The sequence below is a fragment of the Protopterus annectens genome, chromosome 12.part0 (assembly GCF_019279795.1).
Source record: "Protopterus annectens isolate FY-2018-M chromosome 12.part0, PAN1.0, whole genome shotgun sequence".
NCBI classification, from domain to species: Eukaryota; Metazoa; Chordata; order Ceratodontiformes; family Protopteridae; genus Protopterus; species Protopterus annectens.
In genome coordinates, this window is record NC_056746.1 from 1355022482 (window position 1) to 1355039861 (window position 17380).

The following is a 17380-nucleotide window of genomic DNA, read 5'->3' on the forward strand; positions in this document are numbered from 1 at the left end:
ATGTTCAGTAATCCTCTCCCCCTTATCTCTTTTGCGCCTACTAGTAAACAGTACAATATCATATTGCTAAGGCCGTCTACTTTAGTTTATTTAAGTTCAACCTATCATCTCACATTGTAAAGGTCATTGAATCCATGTTATTTTGTTCATTCTATCATCTCATGTCATACAGATCCCAGTATTTTAGTTTTATTTAGGCTCAGTGTACCATCACATATTGTAAAGGCCCTTGATTTTAACAAAATTCTGTTTTTCATCTCATGTTACAAAGGCCCTCCAATTTAGTTCAATTTAACTTCAGTCTACAAGGTCCATCTCATATTGTAAAGCTTATTTAATTGCAAAAGCCCTATATTTATTGTGCTATTTACCTTCAATTTACATCTTTTTGCGTTACCAGTATGCTCAAATATTAAAAGCCTTAAACATTTTTCCACTTGCATTTAAAATCTCTCTTTAGCACCAGTGCCTAGTACTGTTCTACAAGGTAGCAGGAAGCAGCTAAAATAAAATATGCACAATTTTTTTAAAAGGAAGATGTTATGCAACTTATTCATTTAATAGCCTTTGACAAAGGGGACACTAGTTTTGGACAACCAGCCACAGTTTTCCAAGTTAGATATATGGAGGTACTATGCAATCTACTTTTGAAACTTAATAGGTGACAGTTATGTTATGCAGTATAAAAGGTGCCTTTTGGTCATGGAAAATGTGCTCTTTTATGACATGATGTTGAATGTCAGTGAGAGGTGGAAGTATATGTAGAGTATTGAGGTTAAACTCTTAGTAGCTACCACAAGTCTCATAATTCCACAAATCCCAGAACCACCAACCGAAATCTTCATCAGCAGATAAATAAAATACAGCAAATGGACAGATTTATTGGACAGCACCTCCTCCCCTCTGGAATGGACTACCCCTACAGATTAAACAATGTGATACAATGCCATCCTTTAAATGGCACTTAGGCATCCCCAAACCCATTCCGGGATTAAATGTCCTAGCCCTCCTAGGTGAAAGGAGATACAGCCTATGGTGAGGCTACTGGAAAGTCACAATTGGTCATGAGACTCAGTTGTCTTGAAATATCTACAAGGAAGCAGTACGGTTTGACACTGGATGATTCATCCCCAATGCAATGGCATAAAGCAATGGCACAAGGAAGCAGGGCAGTTAGACCCTGGACAATTCATCCCCAATGCAATGGTACAAGGAACAGGACAGTTTGACCTCGGACAATGTGACCCCAATGCAATGGTACACACTTTCATATTTAAATTTACATTCATTGACTATGAGAATATGTATTGACAGTTTGACCCCGGATGATTTAACCTCGGAGTATTTGACCCCAAATAAAATTTAATAAAAGCATTTTTTGTAATAAATAAATAATAAACAACACAAAAATTAAATAAACATTTTTCAGTATGCTATAGGAGAGAGAAGGAGTTCAGGTTGGGTCATGACAGGGGCAAGTCTTGGCGTTGAGAAAATGCAGTTTAAATTCTTTTTTAAAGTGCAGAGGATGGGTGATGAAGTGAATGTGTACAGGGAGTTTGTTCCAGGTTTGGGCAACAGAATGTTTATACAGAAGTTTACCCACATTTTTTTTGGATGGTAGATATTTGGAAGTTGATGGTTAGAGGTACGTAGGTACCTGGGTGGGGAGTATGAGGATATGAGAGAGGATAGAGCAGGGCATGAGGATGGTTTGTGTAGAATAGTGTGTAATATTTGAAACTGTGATAGCAAGAGTTGTTGGGGGAGTTCAAGCCAGTGGAGGGCATTTAGTGCTAGGTAGTGGTGTGAGTTGTAAGGGGACTTCATAATGAATCAAACTATTTTGTGATAGGTTTGTTGAAGTCTGAGCAAGGTAGTGGACTGAATATTAGTTAGAACTGGGGCAGCATATAGAAGGGAGGGGAGGAGAAGTGCATGAGCAAGGGAGAGTCTGGGATTGGAATTTAGGAATTTTTTGTTGCGGTATAGTAAGCCTAGTTTCTGATTAGTTTTTTTGATACTTTGAAGTAAGTGTAGGTTAAACTCAAGTTCACCAATGATGACACCAAGGAGCTTTGTGTGAGGTTCAGATTTTATTATAGTGTTATTGGAGGATGTAATAGTGAAAGTGGATTTGTGATGAGAGAAGGAATGGGGGGAGAAAGAGCAGGAACTTATTTTTTTTTTTTAGGGTTAAGGATGAGTAGATTATTGGACAGCCATTTTTTCAGTAGATATGGAGGTATTCTGTTAGGGTAAGGAGCTCAGAGTGTTTGCTGGAGGTGGAGAAGAGAGTCGAGCCATCTGCATTTTGGATGTGGGAGGATTTTTGGCAGGATGTGTATAGTTCATTAGTGAATACATTAAACAGGAGGGGACCCAAGATGGAACCTTCTGGAACACCGAATGGGACTGGAAAATAGGGAGAGCAGAATGAGAGCCATGTGACTGCTGCTTAAAGGAGAGATAGCAGAACCAGGCTAGGGAGGTAGCAGATAGGCTGACATTACCCAGTCTGGTAACCAGTATAGGGTGAGAGACTGCATAAAAAGCTTTGGATAGGTCGAGAAAGAGACAGGATATGAGTTGGTTGTTGTCACAGGTTTCAGCAATAGCATGGGTAAATGATAGGAGGGCTGTAGTTGTACTATGGTTAGGGTGGAAACCATGCTGAGTGGGAGTGAGAAGGTTATGCTGGAGGAGATAGCTGAGAAGGTGTGAATGAATGCATTTTTTGAGTATCTTGAAAAGAGGGGATAGAATGGCAATGGGTCTGTAGTTAGATGAGTCAGTTGAGTTTCCTCCTGTATGCTGGGGGATTGTGAAAAAGGATTTCCAAATGAGAGGGACAGTGGCTTATTGAATTGACCTGTTGATGAGAGTGGATAAAGGATAGGCTATAGATTCATTAGCTATTTTGAAGAAGGTAGAGGGGAGATTGTCTGTGGAGGGAGAGCAGGGTTTCAGCTTCAGAAGATGTGTTTTAATGTGAGAAGTGGGAACAGGTTGAAAGGAGAAGATGTTACTACTGAGTGGGTGTGGAAGAGAATGAGTATGTATAGGGCTAGAGTTGGAGGGAGTGAGTTTTTGGACCATATCAATTAAGTGTTTACTGAAGCTGGTAGCAGTCTCTAGTGAAGATTTGTTTCGGAAAGGGGAGGGGTTGAAATGGTAACCAGGAGAAAGAATATTGTTTAGAACTGATCAGAACCTACGCGGATTGGATTTGCCATTGAGATGGGCAGAGCTGTAGTAGGTTTTTTGTCATTATTTATTTGTTTTTTGTAGTTCATGATAATATTATAGCAGGGATACTTTTTTTTAACCCAGGCTTTCTAGGCACTATCTCTTTTGTGCATAAGGGATCTAGTATTTTTGGTAAGCCAGGGAGCAGAATTTGATTTGATTCTAATTTTCCTGGATGGGGCAAGAGAGGTGAAGGTGTCCAGGAAATACTATCAAATCTGCTCACTGTGTCATCAAGAGTGAGATGCTGAAGGATGGACCAGTCAATATAAGATATTATGGAGTTGAATTCAGTGGTATTGAAGTGAGTAAGTTTATGACAGTCTTTGTAAATGTGGGATTTGGGTGTTTGGTTGGAGTGTCTTAGAATAGAGGTGGGGAGATGATCATGTAGGGAGTCTGGTAAGGTAGTTGAGCTATAGCAGAGGTTTGGGGAGTTGGTGAGAATCCAGTCAATACTAGATCTGGAGGATGAGGTTTTATGGAAATGGGTGGGAGATGTTATCAGTTGGTGTAATCCTGAATGTTTATACTAAGTTGTGGAGAGTCAGTTGTAAGTTTGGACCAGTCTATATTAACATCTCCAAGGATGAGGGTTTCATAGCGTATGTTATGGGAGAACCAGGATAAGATATTTTCAAGGATGATGATATTGTTTCCAGGGGGGATATAAATGGAGGCCAAAGCAAATTTCTTATGTGAATTAAGGTAGAAGTTTGGGATGGGAATAGTGATGGGTGAGAGATTTAGGCTGTCTAATTAGAGGATGGCTACTCCACCCCCTTTTTTAGTGACTCTGTCAGAGTGGTAGATATAATAGCCAGGTGGGAGAATGTCATTGATTGTGATATGTGGTTTGAGCCAGGTTTCAGATATGGATAGAATGTGAGGGGAGCTATGGGCTATCCATGTGTGTAGGTCAGTGATTTTGTTAGTGAGGCTTTGTATATTTAGCGAGAAGATAGTTAGGTTTTTGTATAAGGAAGAGCATGGGTTGGGAGGAATGTAGTGGATAGAAGTATGAGGGGAATGGAAGTTAGAGGGGGTCTTAAGGGATAAGTGGCTGAGAGAGGGGAGGGGGCCTGGGTTAGGGTGAATGTCTCCAGAGAGGAGTATGTTATTAGTAAAAAGTATGAGTGAAAAAGATAGTAAGAGGTAGCCGTAGAGGTCAGATTTAGATTTGTCGGTGAGTGGCTAGATTTGATGAATGATTGATTTGTGCAGACAGTTAATGGAGACATTGAAGAGACAAGGGGAGATGATAAGGGAGCAGGTAGAAGGAAGAGTTTTTGAGATGCTTGAGGTAGAGGAGTGAAAATGAGGCTGGTGTAGGTGGGAGTGATAGGAGGTTAGTACAGATAGGAGTATGAGAAGTGGAGTGGTAAATTAAATAGATTGCATGTTAGAATATGTGAAAGCGCAGTGGATTGGAGGTAGGAAGTGAAGTATTGCAGATAGGAAGTGATGTATTATAATTGTGGGTGGTGGTAGGCAGTGGGAGTGAATTAAGGTAGGAAGTGGGATGTGACTGGGTGAGCAAGCAGGAAGAGGAGGGACTGACTACTATAAAAGTAATTGATGTGGGGGTAGGTACGAATGGGGGTAGGGTAGGAGAGCGAAGTGAGCCCGAGCGTGTCAAAGGTGGATGGAGCGGTGCTACACCCACAGAGAAATTTCAGAAAAAAAAACAATCAGTAAGCAGATAAGTTTGTCAGAAGTGGGAACAGGGAAGGCAGGGAGCAGCAGAGAAGCCCAGAGGTATAGTCAGAGATAAATCTGAAGGAAGGGAGGCAGTAGTACAGTAGTAATACTTTAATCAGGATTTTAAAATAGCAATTGAATATATTATTTAACTTTTAATATGTTAATGTCAACTTATTTAATCTATTATTTAATATGTAAATATTAATTTAATTCATAACAAGTTTTAGCATGTTTAAAATGAAATCAATTATGAATTGTAATCAGGGATTTAACATGCTTTTTAGTATTTTAAGTTATCCCATTAAGAAATGGGAACCAGTAGGTGGCAGTAGCTAAATGTTCCTATTTTGCTGAGATGAAACTTTCCTGTAAAGACTTTGCTTCCTGCTTTACTTGTCGTAATACTGTTTTAGGAAAACTAAGCTAAGACTTTTTGCTGGGAAGAAAATCACTCACTAGTTTATGTGGTACATTTATTTTAATGATAACAGTTTTTTATGGTATGTTTCTTTATAATGTTAACAATATGTGTTCATAAATGTCTTTATAACGTTGTGCGAGCATCCAAATATTGGATAATAAAATGTTATTGGCTGTCATTATTTGTTGCTGGTAAGCATCTTTTTTTTCTGAAAAGTTTTAGATTTTAGAGGGAGTTCTGAGCTACAATCAGGGACATTCAAGAAAATATTTTTCTTGGATGCTTTGCTAGTTGGTAATGTTAGTGCTAGCCTTCATGATGTAGAAATAATGCTATAATGCTAAAATATGAATTTTAAGTGAATACTGGACTTGCAGGCTTTTGTTTCGGTTTGAATTTTAGATCTTTTTCTTTTGTTTAAAGATGTTAGTTTGTAATTCATTAATGTTAATACTGGGGTCAAAACAGCCAGCGTCAAATCATCCGGAGTCAAAACGGCGGCATCAAAACATCTCGTACCCGTCTACAAAGCCTACAAATCCTACCCCGCCTGGAAGTATCATACACTTCCCAACACATGTGAAGAGAATCTGAAGAATTGACCCACAATACTCTGACCTATCTCAAGAAGCTATATGGTAAAGAAAGCCAGAGCCATATGTACATAACAGTATATCATTAGTGTCAGCAGCACAACATATACAGTAGCACACTTGCCTTGAAAGCTGTGGGTTCTATTTCTATCTCAGGCAAATGGATTCATTTTCAATACTAAGACTGCACTGCAGCATAAGTGAGGTTCTGCACTCCTGAATGTGTCATCTTTTGAATGAAGTGTTAAACCAAGGCCCCATCTGCTACAATTGGTGGCAGCTCAGGTGGATATTAAAGATCTCATGGCACTTATCAAAATGATTAGGGGAGGTTTCCCTCAGACCCTGGCCACATTTCCTGTAGTAGTACAAATATCATATCAGATCTCCCCTGAAAAGATATCACTAGCCTGGTGAGACAAGCCTAGTCAACCAAGAATAAATAAATAAATGAAGTGATAAACAAAATGCAGCACGTTACACAGATTTACCACTAATCTTAGCAAATCACATTTAGAGTCACCATAGCTTGGCACTGAGGAAAGTCCATAATAACAAAATACCACAGATTATGTATGGACCTAATCAGAAACTAAAACTCACAACCCAGACTTTGTGAGATCACAACCCCAAAAGCAACCTAGCAGTTGATTACTCCAATAAAACAGATAAATGCTTCACTGCACTTTGCAATGCATTTATGAGAATGCCATTCCTTCCAAGGCCAAAATTAGAGATCTCTCAACTAAGTTAAAAGATTAAGTGTAATTGTGATGTGGTCATTGCTCACACTGGTGTATGCAACCTAAGAAAGGCTTCTTTCTATTAGGAAAAAGGATGTGGTGGGTTTTAATTAGGTCCTCCATCTTGGAATAAGTTGCCAGATATGATATGATTATTGGACATCTCAACAAACATAGGAAAACATGCCTGCTAGCCAAATCCACCCATTACCTTGAAGTATCTGGATGTCAAGACAAATGATTGGCTTAAAATCAATAGGTGTGATGGGCACTGTCAAGTCAATATGGAACAATATATATGAATGCTATGTAACTGTCTCAGCTGTATCTCCTGTATCTACAGGTACTAAGTAGGGTATGTACTGACTCCATGCCATCTTTCTAAGACCACTTCAGACTCCATAAAACACTAAAAATTTCACAAGATATAAAATTAGAAGCAGAGATGGTTTTATTAAATGCCTGATGTGTTCAGCTGTAAAATGGTTGACTCAGAATCTCTCTTCTGCATGGAAAATCTTAATATCTGCATCATTAACAAAACTTGGTTTATACATATTACGTTTTCCACTATATACCTCCCTTTACTGTTGCACATCCTATGGGATAGGTAGTGGTGTCCCGTTACTTGTAAAAAACATTGAAAGCCAAAAGACAGGAAGATGAAATTAAAACATAAACTGATCAAAATCAGTGTTGCTGAACAGAATTATATCAAAGCTTAACATTTACCATCTATATCCCCTGCATGGCATGACGATTTCCCGATGAAACTAAGGAGGTAAAAATCAAGGAAAATACAATCCTGATGGGGGACTTCAGCTATACAAGCACATTTACTTTGATAAACTACTTGACAGCATGTACGTGTCTAAATCCTAATCAACCAGGTTGATCAGAGTATTTTAGAACAAATAGTACCAAACCTAATTACGCTACTAAAATCTTAGATATCATAATGATACACTTATTACATTTCTACATCCCATCTATGGTTCTACTTGTAATTAACACAGATCGTTATATAATCTCTAATAGCAAAATTAAACTCTCTTATAAATAGTATTTACTGATTTGAGCAATGATACAATAAATGCCATACTTATAAAACTGACCGGATAGGGCTTTCAGTGAGTGAAATAACTGTTCAAGATATTATCAACGAGTTCTATGATGATATTAGCTTAGGAGAGATGACAAATGAGAGGGTTAGGGAACAGAAAGCAGCTAACAATAGTATGCACTGCAAGCATTTTACCAACCGCACTTAATTGACCATTTCTGCACAAGTATGGCTCAGGATGTTTAACCAATTTATAATTTAATTAGACATTGTGACAGAATTATCTCAGTTCATTTTAAATGTGAATGTTATCTGAAAAGAATTTTAGAAAGTATAATAATTATGTACAGCTCTTCCTGTTTTTTTCCTGTATTTCATAACTGGGCTTTTCCTTTTTTTGGAATATAATCCACTCAAATGAAATATGGCTTCCTTGGTTCAAACTTGCTAAAGAAAGCAAAAAAGCAAATCATTTTTTATATGTGTATTTCTACTACCCAACACTCAGACTATGAGACACACCTGAGATGATTGTCCTATCCCCTTAGTTCATAGTCCCAGTTTATATCTCATGGATCAGGACCACTCCTGGTGGGGGGAATCCCAGGTGCAAAGCCTGTATTGTCAAGCTAACTGGTGAGAAATGGTTTATTTCTAGTTGAGGTGTTTCCACAGGGCTTCACAGAGTATTTTGCATTTCCATTCATACCCCTTCCTCCATGTGACTCATCATGTGATCCCACTGAAGTGCAACATACAATCCCAGCCTGATGATGCATGCATGTGTCCATGCATGTGCTTGACATGAACTACACAGCTAACTTTTGCTTGTCAGAATCATTTATCTCTTGTGATCTTACTCCATACTTTTAGCCTGCCCTCAGGTTATAATCAGTGCTTATAGACATTTTGACAATTCTATCCCAATAGCACAGTGGGCTGGCAGCTGTTTCTTACTCCCACCTTCTACAGCCAATCATTCCAGCTCCTGGGATGCTATTCAAATCCAAACCATTTATATCACAGCCAGAGATTTGATCTTCTATGCCATAAACCCAGGAAAACTCAAGTAGTTGCATTTTCTCTGAGTAGTGGTGTCCTTAGAACTGATTGTAACAAGTAGTTGCATTTTCTCTGAGTAGTGGTGTCCTTAGAACTGATTGTAACAAGTAGTTGCATTTTCTCTGAGTAGTGGTGTTCTTAAACTGATTGTAACAAGTAGTTGCCTTTTCTCTGAGTAGTGGTGTCCTTAGAACTGATTGTAACAAGTAGTTGCATTTTCTCTGAGTAGTGGTGTCCTTGGAACTGATTGTAACAAGTAGTTGCAATTTCTCTGAGTAGTGGTGTCCTTAGAACTGATTGTAACAAGTAGTTGCATTTTCTCTGAGTAGTGGTGTTCTTAAACTGATTGTAACAAGTAGTTGCCTTTTCTCTGAGTAGTGGTGTTCTTAAACTGATTGTAACAAGTAGTTGCCTTTTCTCTGAGTAGTGGTGTCCTTAGAACTGATTGTAACAAGTAGTTGCCTTTTCTCTGAGTAGTGGCGTTCTTAGAACTGATTGTAATAACAGCAGGGAGTAGAGGATACAAGACACTCTTCTTGGTTCTCCTCCTTTAGCTAAATCATAAGAGAACTTGTATCAGCAAGGGATCTTAGTTGTTTGAGTCTCATTGGCAGTAATCTGTAAATTCTCTATATATCAAGTCCTAATCTTGGAAGCAGCCATAATGATAATGTAAAACTATGCAGTGCGGAAAGGGTAATGCCAACATGATCAAGCAAGCATATAATATGAAGGCAAGAATCTCAGCAAACAAAACAGTCTTGCCATATATAACAATAGCACTACCGAGAGAGAGAAAACAGACTAAAATTTAAATAAATGTATATGTTAACATGCTTTTATTTCTGCTTTTTTCCATATGAATAAATGTATATGCGAGGAGGGTCGAAAAAAAAAAAAAAAAAACTTCACATGAAACATAGGTGAATTGTTTGCAGGATGTGTATTAACAGGTAGATCTTTCAAGATATAGCTAAGTGAAGAAATGCCTATCCGTGACATTACAGGATTAAGTGAAGGATAGTAGTACTAAAAGTGAGACTGAGCAGACTTTGACAAATACACCTCAGGAGTTTTACTAGCAATCGGAGGCAATGCCATGGACATTACACTGTTTAAATGATGAGTTCAAACTAAGAATCACATTTGTTTTAGAAATGTTTTCATCTGCATTGTGGTGAGATTTATCAAGAACAAATTAATATGGCCAAACAATAATAACTATAATTAACAAATTAATATACTAAAATAGGACAGCTAGTAAGTCATCAGTGCTAATAAACAGTGAATGATATCTATTCTTGCAAATCTTAAAATGGGATAAATGTTATCACTTTTCAAGGATTTCTCATAATTTAATAAACTGAACCTGGAGACTAAATATTTTTCTCAACTTAGCACATCCAGTTTATATTTAATTTAATTAGATTTATTTGTATTATTTATTTAAAATACACTTGCATTGCTTGAAGGCTCAGGCTGTAACGAATCATTTGAAATGCAAGGACTTCTAAGTATAGTGCAATGCACTGAAGTGTTCCATTCCCAGTGGGGGGTTGCATGCCCTTCAGTTTGACCTCTTACTGGAAAGTAGCTGATTTGCTATGCAGTTCCTTGCTGAGCATCTGCATTATGCCTCTGCAATTGAAAGCGCAGCACATGCACACTTTTATGTTTCCATGTGTGTGTGTGTGTGTGTGTGTGTGTGTGTGTGTGTGTGTGGCGGGGGGGAACTATCATTTTTTTATCAGATGATGCATCTTCGCAGGTGCAGACACAGAAAGTCCTGCACTGTTTTCCTTCTTCCAACATATATATTTTCCATTTCCATCCTGAGTTTTTATTTTCAGCCAGTATCTATTTAAACTTATCACTACCACTCTGACTTGTAATAAATAAAGATGGGAAATCTGTTATGTGCTTGTAAAGAAGCTTTTGTTTAAGGTATTTTTTTTCATATGATTAGTATGGGCTGATGTTAGACATACTAAACAAAACAGCATTTATTTGTGCGAAATATTATGAACTGTTTCACTCTTGAATCTGTACCCATTCCAGATTTGAAGCCGGCTGTCTAACTTTTGAATAACTTATTATGGGCAATGCCTTCATTCGATCCCATAATACTTTTGTGAAGTTCAACAATGTTTCTTTCCTTCATTCACTCTCTACTGCCCATTTCTCAATGACTTTTCATGGCTAAGATATAATATATTCAATGTTACATATGTTGCCAGGAAGCATTACATTACTACTGTTTTCTGCAATTGTAATAATAATAATAATAAATTATGTTATTAATTTCATTTGTTAGTTGTGCATTAGCTACAGAGGTGCCGGAAGCTGTTGAAGACTGAGGGGGGGATTTGAGAGGGGCATTTAGTGATCTAAAAAGGGCACTTTTTTAAAACTATTTACTACCACAACATATGTTCACTTATAGGACATTTTAAGCTTAGACAATTTCCCTTTTGGTGCTTGAATTAACATTTTCTGATTGGTCTTACTTATCCCATGGCTGATTGTATATTAGCCCTAGTGAGAATAAATGTGATGAGGGGTCCCATGTAAGGGGTGTAGCATTTAGGAACTGCTTCTATCCATTAGTGGCATGAGGGACAATCCTGGAGTACATTTTCTATTAACCATCCTTAGATCCAAGTTGCATTTGAATATGGACAGAGATGAGCTTTGTTTTACTTGAATGAATAGTCTGTTCTGGAACAGTGGTAGCTTCTGTGATATATATCCATCTCTCCACAACATTCAGTTTAAATACCTGGACTGAGTATTTCTGATGCCATTTGACTTGCTGATGTTCAGTAGGTCCATCTGTATTAGGTCGGAGGATGCCTTGTATGCCAGACATGTCACCTCTAAGCACTCTGTAGGATACTGAGTATAGCAATAAATCTTTGAGGTGCTCCATGCAAGACCTATTGTTTAGGACATGTATCCTTTTAGTAAGGTGTCTCTATGGGCATTCCAGTTGTTGCATGGATCAGGACCGATGCATGCCAAAGTGGGAATTATACAAAATGATTGACCTAATGAGGGCTTTGTAAATGGGGACAATAACATCTCTAAATCTAGTCACAATCAATTTCTTTATAAGCTGTGCAATATAGAAAGATTTTCTTATGACTCTGGGCACATGTTGGTCAAAAGTTAGGTCACTGTACACACAGGTTCCCAAATCCCAAACAACTGGGTTAGTTCTCAGGGGGCATTGTCAATTTGGCAGTTTCCTGGAGTAGATGACTTCCCAAAGGATATGATAATGTATTTCTTGGAGTTTAGTTTCAATTCATGATTCTGGCACCAGTTATTGTTTGGGACAAACCTTCCTGCGTGACTGTTAAGTCATTTGGGGATTCAATAACTGTTCCTAGCTTGCAGTCATCTCAAAAGTAGCCCGCCAAAGCCCTTTGTTATTTCCTTTTACTTTTGAGATGTATATGCCAAACATAAAAAGTCTCAGCAACGAACCCTGGGGGACTCCATTGGTGACTGGTATCTTCCCCTATTTTGATCTTCTGCATCCTGTGAGCAAGCATACATGTATGCATTCTTTGATTCACCTTTCTGATTGTATTAACCTGATTGTATTAAATGATATTCCTTGTACAATACAGCACCACTTGTTAGAATATGTTTTAAGTTTGTAGTTTGGAACAGTCTTCTAGTAAGCAATGAAACAATATGTACGAACCAATAATGACAAAACTACCCATTTCAGAAAATTTCAACCATAAAATGGCACTCAAACTTCTAATTACAATCCACCAATATCAGTAAATATGCAAAATCTCTGCAGAAGTAAGTTATCTAAATAATTCAACATTAAAGGGATCTGTAACTAATGAAGAGGTTGCTGCTAGCAAACAACTTTATATTTTATTGTTTCATCTACAAATAAAGTGCCTGTTGCCCTTGAAGGATAAATTGCCTATGCTACATTAAAAAAAATGATAAGCTAGTAATTTTGCAATGGGGAATGGATGGCAAACTGATAACAGAAACATAGTTACTAGGTAACTCCTCCAAAGTAGGACATTCATAGGACTGCAGCATACACTCCCTTTAAAGTAAAACACAGTACAGTGATCCATCTGCATACTGTGGGAGTAGAACCCACAGCCTTCTGCATAAAAAACAAGTATACTACCTGTTGTGCTACTAACAATGCAAAGAGCAGAGCATAAGTAGCACTAAACTTATCTTTCCCTGAAGCTCTCAGCTCCTTGTAACATTCACTTAACACTCAACTAAATCTCTCAACTTTGCAGCAGAAAAAATCTGGAAAAAGTCAAAATTTATTTGGAGGGTGGGAGGGGGGGCAAAGGCATAAAACCAGGGACACATTTTAATTGCTTGAACAATCATAGAAAGTTGCTGAAAATAATGTGTTTTATGTTACTATGTGTTTCCTGAAAGATAGGAAGACTGAAACTTAAAAGGTTTTCGTTATTTACTGAATTCAGTTCTCATTGATTTGCCAGAAAATCACAATTTTTAAGAGGAACAGACCAAATGTATGAGCCAAATATTCTGTGAAAATCTGGATAGTTGAGAGCTATGGACTCAACTCCCTGAATCATAAGTGGTGGTATGGGTAGAGAATTCAGGCTCTTGTTTGAGCCTGAGTAACACTAACCACCAGGTATACCTAACTGGGGCATTTTACATGCACACACACACACACACACACACACACACACACACACACACACACACACACACACACACACACACACACACACACACACACACACACACAAGCAGTATAACTCCTGAAAATAAAAGAACAAAACTCTCCATACTAGCATGACTCAGTGCGCGAATCCACATTAGTGTGAAAACTCTACTTCATTAATTTTTCCAGACAGGTCTTGCAGCTGTAAAGGGGGGGGGGGTTGGTTCTGGCACCCATGCATTAGCACTACAAAATACCTGTGTTCTACACCTAGAAAACAAGAAGATATCACATATAATGATTTCACTGTTAATATTCCTGTGGGGTTTCATAAAATTCTGGAAAAATAAATTAAGCTTCTTATTAATATATAATTATTTTTAATAGCTGGCCACATTTGTTACAGTAGGTCCTTCTTAAATGGAGTTTTTACTGACAGATATTTATGTTTTCACTGATGTTACTAAAGCCTTCCTAACATTAATAATTTTGACTGGAAAAAAAATTAGAAGCACTTACAGAGGGGAAGTTAGCTTTTAAGAGTAACGTAGAATGAAGGGATAATATGTAAGATGCAGATCATGATATACTGTGCTTCAGGACCACTAATGTAGCCACTGATGTACACCCCAGCCACATTATCACTGTAAACCAAAATATGCTGTGTATCAGGACAATTAATGAAGCCACTAATGTATGCCATGAGCCCCATTATCAGTGTAAACCTAGGTATGCTGTGCTTTAGGACCATTAATGTAACCACTGATGTACACCCCAGCCACATTATCACTGGAAACCAAGGTATGCTGTGCATCTGGACCACTAATGTAACCACTGATGTACACCACCAGCCACATTATCACTGTAAACCAACGTACACTGTGTTTCAGGATCATTAATGTAGTTACTGATGTATGCTGTTTGTCCTAGTTTCACTGTAAACCAAGGTATGCTGTGTATCAGGACCATTAATGTAGCCACTGATGTACACCACCAGCTCCATTATCACTGTAAACCAAGGTACACTGTGCTTCAGGACCATTAATGTAACCACTGATGTATGCCACCAGCCCCATTATCTCTGTAAACCAAGGTGCACTGTGCTTCAGAACCATTAATGTAACCATTGATGTATGCCACCAGTCACATTATCACTGTAAACCATGGTACACTGTGCTTCAGGACCATTAATGTAGCCCCTGATGTATGCCGTTTGTCCCATTATCACTGTAAGCCAAGGTATGCTGTGTATCAAGACCATTAATGTAACCACTGATGTACACCACCAGCTCCATTATCACTGTAAACCAAGGTGCACTGTGCTTCAGAACCATTAATGTAACCATTGATGGATACTACCAGCCCAATTATCACTTTAAACCAAGGTACACTATGCTTCAGAACAATTAATGTAACCATTGATGTACACTACCTGCTCCATTATCACTGTAAACCAAGGTGCACTGTGCTTCAGGACCATTAATGTAACCATTGATTTACACCACAAATCACATTATCACTATAAACCAAGGTACACTGTGCTTCAGGACCATTAATGTAGCCATTGATGTATGCCGTTTGTCCCATTATCACTGTAAACCAAGGTATGCTGTGTATCAGGACCATTAATGTAGCCAGTGATGTACACCACCTGCTCCATTATCACTGTAAACCAAGGTACACCATGCTTTAGGGCCATTAATGTAGACATTGATGTGCACCACCAGTATCATTATCTCTGTAAACCAAGGTACGCTGTGCATCAGGACCATTAATGTAGCCACTGATGTATGCCGTTTGTCCCATTATCACTGTAAACCAAGGTATGCTGTGCTTCAGAACCATTAACATAGTTACTGATGTACACCATCAGCTACAGTATAGCCACATTATCACTGTAAACAAAGGTTCAATGTGCATATATTGTACATTTATGTAGTGACTGCTGTACTCTACCGGCCACATTTTTCCTGTAAACCAATGTACGCTGTGCATAAGGACCAGTAATGCAGTCACTGATGTACACCATCCGCTACATTATCACTGCAAACCAGGGTATGATGTGTATCAGTCTCATTAATGTAGCCACTGAAGGCCACCGCTAGCACCATTATCACTGTAAACCAGGGTATGATGTGTATCAGTCCCATTAATGTAGCCACTGATGGCCACCGCTAGCACCATTATCACTGTAAACCAGGGTATGATGTGTATCAGTCCCATTAATGCAGCCACTGATGACCACCGCTAGCACCATTATCACTGTAAACCAGGGTATGATGTGTATCAGTCCCATTAATGTAGCCACTGATGGCCACCACTAGCACCATTATCACTGTAAACCAGGGTATGATGTGTATCAGTCCCATTAATGTAGCCACCGATGGCCACGACTAGCACCATTATCACTGTAAACCAGGGTATGATGTGTATCAGTCCCATTAATGTAGCCACCGATGGCCACCTCTAGCACCATTATCACTGTAATGTTTTAACAACTGCAAAACAAAACTTTAAACACCTTGAATCCTGCAATGCAAAGTATGCCATGAATGTACATTGGGAAGTTATTATGTGGAATAATATTAAAGTAAAAAACAGAAACTCAGACTCCAATATAATTATTTTAGTCAATTATGCATCATTATTGGAAACTGAGGGTGAGAATCATAAAGAAGCATTGCAGAATTGCACAAAACTTTTGCATGTAGTGCACAAAAACAATTTAAAGTTGTATGGTTGAGCTTGTAATGGTAATAGGCTCCAACAAACAGGATCCTATTTCTATGTACACTGAAGATTTATCATAAAGAGACCTTATTAGTGAGGTAAGATTTTTCGAAAATCCATACTCCACCAGTGCAAGCCAAACGTAATCCCAATTCATGAAATAGAATGCACTCTTAATATCTAAACAAATGACATTCATTTTTTTTTTGTTTTGTTTATGAAATCAATAAGGGACAACATTCTCTTTCTATTGCCATATGTATTTCTGTTTTTAATGAATCCTGTTTAACTGTTCTCATCAATAACAGCAATATTTGTTTTATTCTATTCGCATGAACTGTTTTAAATATTTTGTAATCTGCATTTAATAAACTTATGGGTCTATATGAGGTACACTCATCAGTTTTTTTATCTTGTTTCAAAATTAGTGATACTTGAGTGTATTTCCAAGAAGGAGGGCATTTATTACCTTCTTTAACTGATGTCAGCACACTTAGTAATAGATTGAATGCATTATTAGATAATAGTTTAAACATCTCTGGTGTCATATTGTCATTACCTGGGGCTTTGTTTAATTTTAGTTTCTTGATTTGCGCTTTCACTTCTGTCATAGTTATATCTTTATCTAGTATTTTTCTGTATAAAAAGAAAATAAAGAGTGCACCATCAGCTGAAATACGAACTTGTCAGCAAATAACTCCAATTGGCAGTCTATTAAGAAAGGTTTCGTTTATTCCAAGAAAACAGGAGCTGCAGCAAGTCATAAAGTAGCCCAGCGCTTTACCCCAACACCTTAAAAGCATACAGTTTCGCGTTGCTTCAGACATAAAAAACCAAGTAACTCTAACTTCTTTTAAACACATGCTCTCATGATGTCATAATTAATTTAATTTAAAGAGACAAGCATTAATAGAAAAAGGTTACTATTTAAAACCTTATATTATTGGCACCATGTGCTGAAAACATTACAAACATTAAAAACATTAAAAACATTATGATGAAAACATAAAAAATGTGATAAAATATCACTAATAATGTGAAATAAATAAATGAATGAACACTAATGGTTTAAAGGTCTGGAAGCTAAGAAAGGCTTAATGGAAAGTCTTTCGTTAAGCC